Source organism: Anthonomus grandis, chromosome 5 (genome assembly GCF_022605725.1).
Source record: "Anthonomus grandis grandis chromosome 5, icAntGran1.3, whole genome shotgun sequence".
Classification (NCBI taxonomy): Eukaryota; Metazoa; Arthropoda; class Insecta; order Coleoptera; family Curculionidae; genus Anthonomus; species Anthonomus grandis.
In genome coordinates this window covers 7,180,463-7,186,721 of record NC_065550.1, presented here as the reverse complement: position 1 = coordinate 7,186,721, position 6,259 = coordinate 7,180,463, and positions in this window count along the sequence as shown.

The following is a 6,259-nucleotide window of genomic DNA, read 5'->3' as shown; positions in this document are numbered from 1 at the left end:
AGTAGCATACCGGTCAGCGAGACCTACGATACAAGCAAACCGGCCAGTGTTTTTAAAGCAAAATGTCTGCCATAACTAATGAACAGATCTTTCAACTATTGCGAGCGGTGAAGCTGCAAAGTAATGCTATTAAGATCGATGTGCAGACTATAAAGGATGATTTAGTTTAAAAAAAAAATACAAGTATTGGAAGATAGGATCTTGGAACTGGAAGTGGAAAAATTGGAAGTCAGTAAAAATTGCAAAAGATTGAACAATCCAGTAAGAGGAATCAAGTTATCGTTTTTGGACTGCAAGAAAACGAAGATAATTTGGAAGACATAATTTATCAACTGTTAAGTGACACGTTGTCAGTCCAAATAAATCTGAAAAGTATTGACAATATTTACAGAGTTGGCAAAAAAGAAAAGGCCAATAGACCAGTTATTATTAGGTTTACTCATTTCCTAGATACAAAAACCGGTACTGAAAAACTTATATAAATTAAAGGGTTCTGGGATTACAATTGCCAATGATCTAACTGCCCAACAACAGCAAGAGCAAAAAATTATTTACAATTTTTTTAAATTAGCCAAAAGTAAAGGTTTCACGGCAAAAATATCACAAAACCAACTAATAGTTAATGAAGAAGTGTTTAGTGTAACCGATCTTATAGAGGCTGACGAGGTATCCTTTTCAGAATTCTTTATATAACGGGTGGTGCGTCGCCGAGCGAAACATAGGAAAACCCATGTAAATTTTAAGGGGGTCAATTATTGGCTTCCCTGTACATTTTATCGAAAAAATGTAAGATAACTTTTTGAAGAGACCAATCTGACAAACCCTTGTGCAAAGTTTCAAAAATTTTTAATAAGCGAATCTTAAATTATTCAATTAAATGTAATTGCAGAATTACCAAATTTTCGGTTCAGGTAAAACCAAACGGGCACCAGTAAAATGAATATGGTCACTGACGTGAGAAAAAGTGTCAATAAATCAGTGACAGTCGATATTTGAAAACATAATTAAGTGGCATTATGCGGGAAACAGTTTTAGAGCAGTATCTGAAATGTTTTCAGTTTATTTCCCCACCAAGCCCATTCCGTAAAAAAAAAAACATTTCTTGTATTCGGCTGGACGTCAGATTTGACAAAGCCTTATAACAAATTGTTTGCTGGTGGCTGGTGTCTGGTTTTACCTGAACCGAAAATTTGGTAATTCTGCAATTACATTTAATTGAATAATTTAAGATTCGCTTATTAAAATTTTTTGAATCTTTGCACGACGGTTCGCCATATTGGTCTTTTCAAAAAGTTATCTTACATTTTTTCTGTAAAATGTACAGGGAAGCCAATAATTGACCCCCTTAAAATTTACATGGGATTTCCTATGTTCCGCTCGGCGACGCACCACCCGGTATAAGAAACAGCTAACTCGTAACAATAGTGCACCTTCAACGCCATCCCGTGTTAATACTGAAAAGAACAAATTACCACTTAAGACCTCCGAGGTAGCTCCACCAGTCAGGGTTAATCTGAATCAAGATAAATCAGGAAAGAGCCCGGAAATCGTCAGAAACAACACTCCTACGGTTTTAAATCGTATTCTTACCAGACCTGTTGCCGCTAGAACCACTTCTACCTCCAGTTTAGAAAAAGGAACAAAAAGCAAAAAAACAAAATAAAGGTATACCTTATTTTTTGTGAACAGAATAAGCCTTAGTTTAGTAAACCTTAGTTTTAGTTGTTTAAAGACAAAACTAAAATACTTGCTGCATTTTTTCTAGTCTTCTTTTGCCTCACTTCAAATAATTGTTTAGGGTAGTAGGGACAATATGTCTTTACGTATATCTCAAATTAATTTTAAATCACTAGTTCCGCATTTGGACGAGTTTAAGACTACCATTTTCAACAATAATTTCGACATTGTTGGCGTGACTGAAACTTGGCTAGGTCCAGATATACCAAATAATAATATAAAACTAAATAATTATACCTTAAAAAGATGCGATAGGGCGTATGGGGGCGGTGTGGCTCTTTATATTAGAAATCATTTAAAACTGAAATTCTCTTTTCTGAGAGTCATGAGTTTTTAGAATGTATCTGGGCAAGAATTACAATAAAGAAAGAACAGTTCGTTGTTGGAACAATTTATAGACTATCTAGATCGAATATTCAGCAGCTTTTAAACAAAATGGAGGACATTATTTCTAACTTGTTTTCTTTGTATAACAACGTATTTTGTATAGAAGACTTTAATCTTTTAACAAAAAAGTTAGCTTAGATGTTTGAGCCCTTCAATTTAAAACAAATTATAATGGAGCCAACCAGAGTCACCAAATCTTCTAGTTCCCTAATTGATTTAATAGACACTAATTATGACCAAATTAAATGCACTGATGTTATCTGTTCTGATTTTTCCAACCACTTCGTAGTCTATTGTGAGATACAGATGGGCAAATTAAATTATAAACCAAAAACTATCATTTCTAGAAATTTTAAAAATATAAACTATAACCTATTTAAGAATGACCTTTAATCGATACCGTTTAATAATGTTTACAATATAAACTCCTCTTAAAACAATTACATTGCCTAAAGAGCCCTTCCTACCTTGGATTACAGAGAATATTAAGAAAATGTAGAAATTAAGAGATGCAGCTCTTCAGCAGTTTAAACGGACTAAACGTCCAGAAAAATGGGAATATTATAAATCATTAAGAAATTTAACAACAGCTTCAATAAGAATGGAACGCAAAGCCTATTATAAGCATAAATTTAAAAATTGCAGTACTCGAGAAAAATGGGAAGAACTTAATAAACTAACTCTGTCTAAGAAAAAAAGATATTCCGGTGTGGATTAATTATGTTGATCAATTTAACAAATTTTTTTATAAACTCTACTATCTAAAATCAGCCTTTAGATCAGGAACTTTTCAATTTTTATTCAACCAATAAAAAAAAGTGATATAGATTTCTCTTTGCGGTTCAGAGCAGTGGAAAATTATGAGGTATTTAACATAATTCTTCTTGAGCTTTGCTGTCCTCATATTTGCGAGTATATTACACACATAATAAATAAATGCTTAGAAACTAACTATTTTCCCAATTGTTGGAAGGCAGCCATTATCTTACCTCTTCCAAAAATAAGTAATCCTACTGACTATACACATTTTCGATCCATTAGTGTGCTACCAACTATGTCTAAAATATTAGAACGCGTATTGGATGTACAAATGAGGAACCATATTAATAGATTTTCAATATTACCCATTAAGCAATCTGGATTTCCAAGTGGATATAGTTGCGCAATAGTGATGGCATATATTACCGATGACAATCTTCGTGCCCGAGATAATAACAAAGTCACTGCTCTGGTATTTCTGGATTTTACTAAAGCGTTCGATTTTTTAAATTATCAAACATTACTGCTCTACATAGGATTCTCAAATCATGCTATAGCTTTAATAAAGTCATTTCTAAGTTATAGGTCTCAAATGGTAAAAATTGATGCAACCTTTTCAAGTCGTCTTTCAGTTCGTAATGGGGTGCCCCAAGGTAGCATATTGGGGCCACTACTGTTTAGTATTTAGACAACTTGCTTTCCTCAATATCTTAAACACTGTAAGTATCACTTCTATGCAGATGATACGCAGTTGTATCACTCCTTTTCACCTTCTGATTATTTAACTGCTTTGAACCATATAAATGCTGATCTTGATGCACTTGTTAAAGTCTCTAGTAAACATATGTAAAAATTAAACCCTAAAAAATGTGTAGTTATTCTCTTTGGAAGTAAAGTTCAAATAAGGACTATTTATGAAGAATTTTCTTTGTTTGTTGGACATAAGTTTAGTAGTTAGGAGCACCAAGAGTTTGTGTTCAACACTTGATTCACAGCTAAAGTTTAGTGGTCATATATCAAATAATCTTAAAAAGTCGTATTGTGCTCTAAAAACCATGTACCCTCATCGACATTACTTAGATCTGAATATTAAACGCGAGCTCTGCGACTCTCTTGTGTTGTCAAATTTTAATCATTGTGAGGTGGTTTATGGACCTTGTCTAGATGGTCAAGACTCCCATAGAGTTCAAAAAATGCAAAACTCTTGTATTCGTTTTATTTATGGTATTAATAGGCGAGGTCATGTATCACATAAGCTTAATGATCTTAAGCGGCTTAATATGTTTAATAGACGTAAGCTACATTCCAGTGTGCTATTTTATAAAATGATTAAATAGCGCAGTCCTCCCTACCTATACAACAAAATTACATTTCGGACAGACATTCATCACTTAAATTTAAGAAGTAAATCTTTAACTATTCCTAAACACAAAAATCAATTTTTCAAAAAATCATTCTCTTATAATATTTCTCATATCATTAATGTGCTATCACCCGATATAACTGATATATCGTCAGTGATGTGACAATACCTTCTATCTCTCTTAGACATAATTTTACAGGAAACAAAAAAAATGTTTTTATCGTCATGACAATTTTATATGAATATTCTTTTTGGAAAATATAGTGTTGAAAAAGGAAATAAAAGCTAAAAAATAATATTTTTTTTTTGTTTGTTTTTTTTTATAATTAAGATGAGATATTGGGTTTAAATGGATGGAAGTTAGGAGGTATTAAAATAGACATATTATTTCAAGACTACGACAATAAAACTAAATTTGTAGAAGAAAATAGGTATATTTATTATAAAAAATTTCTTCAAAGCAGTTTTGTTAACTTAAGCTAAATTTACACTTAATTGTAGAACATATCAAACTAATTATCGTTGTTATAAGGAAGATTATCCTAATAAGACCAGCAGTCTTTTGGAATAATACTTTTCAATACTTGTAAGTGTAACTACTTTTTTTCTTGACTGGTATTGAGACGTATGGGCTTGGGGGTATATTATATCAGAACCTATAGGTTTTTTTCTGATAGGCAGCGACTTCCATTCCTTTCCAAAATCTAATTTGATCTGTAAATCATCATCTGAGTATTTTATCCCTACGATGTCTGTAACTGTAGGGTCTGATGTTTTTTTTCCGGGTCTTATAGAAGTATATTAAAAGTTTGCTACATCAGAGTAATCCTTAAAAAAATCATACTCCAATTTTATAGCTTTATACGGCTCCGGATGTTTTCGTGCCTCTTCTGTTGCCGTTAAGTAGTCACTCGGTAAATGGATTTTGCGATTTTCTAATTTTTGCTCTATGCAGCTGTGTACTGAATCCACTTCTGTGATTCACATTTGTGAATGACCTTTTTCTAGAAACTTTTGTATTATGGTTACGTTATGAACAGTTGAGAAGTTAAGAAGGGCGTTAGACATGACCACATTCCGGTTTTGAAATGTACAGCCGTCGCTGTAGATTATAATAGGAAGATTCAAATTCAAACAGTTTGCTCTGATATAATCTAACAAACAAGATACAAAAGTAGAAGCATTTAGGTTTGTGTTAATTTCTGTAAACCATTAACAAGACACTTTATGATTTTCAACATTATATACAGTGAAATTATGACAGGATAACTTGGTTTTGAAATAAATAGAGGTGGCATTTAGATAAGGAGCTACTTTTACGGCCTGTAAATCCATTGTTAATAGAATGCATTTCTTTTCTTTAGCTTTTTTAATGTCGTTTTCTTTCTCTTTACGAACTTTTTTTTTTGTCGATGTGAAATTTCCATTTATCTTCTGGCACATTTTTATGCTCATACTGTATGCAAATATCACATCGATCCTTCTTCGGGGTAAACAAACACATATTTTTTTCCTTAAATATTTTTTCGAAAACGTACCTTCCCAACGGTGTAACATTTTCTTCTCGACATTTCTCTGAGTATTTATCAAATAGCTGCTTGATTGATGTAAAATGTTCTTCAAGATACAGCTTGTTAGTATTTTTTCTTACGTAATGGGATGGTTGTTTGGGTAATTCTTCAAAAAAAAAGTACTCATTCTGTTCTTTAAACTGCTTAACACGATAATATCTATTTTTTCTTTTCTCATTCTGTTGTTGCTTCGCTTCTCGCATACCATTTATACTTTGTTTTACCCAAGTTTGCACTGTAAAAGCTCGAAGGCCCAAAGTGCTTAAGAAGAACTGCCTGCACACGGGTAGTTTTTTTTGTCTATTGCTCAGAGTGTAACTGAAACTTCCTTCTCAACGAGATATTTCATTTAGAGTAGCAGTTTTTTTTTTAGTTTCCACCCTTGATACATGCGAACAAACGTAGATTTTTTTGATCCCAACTAAATGAAGACCAGAAATGT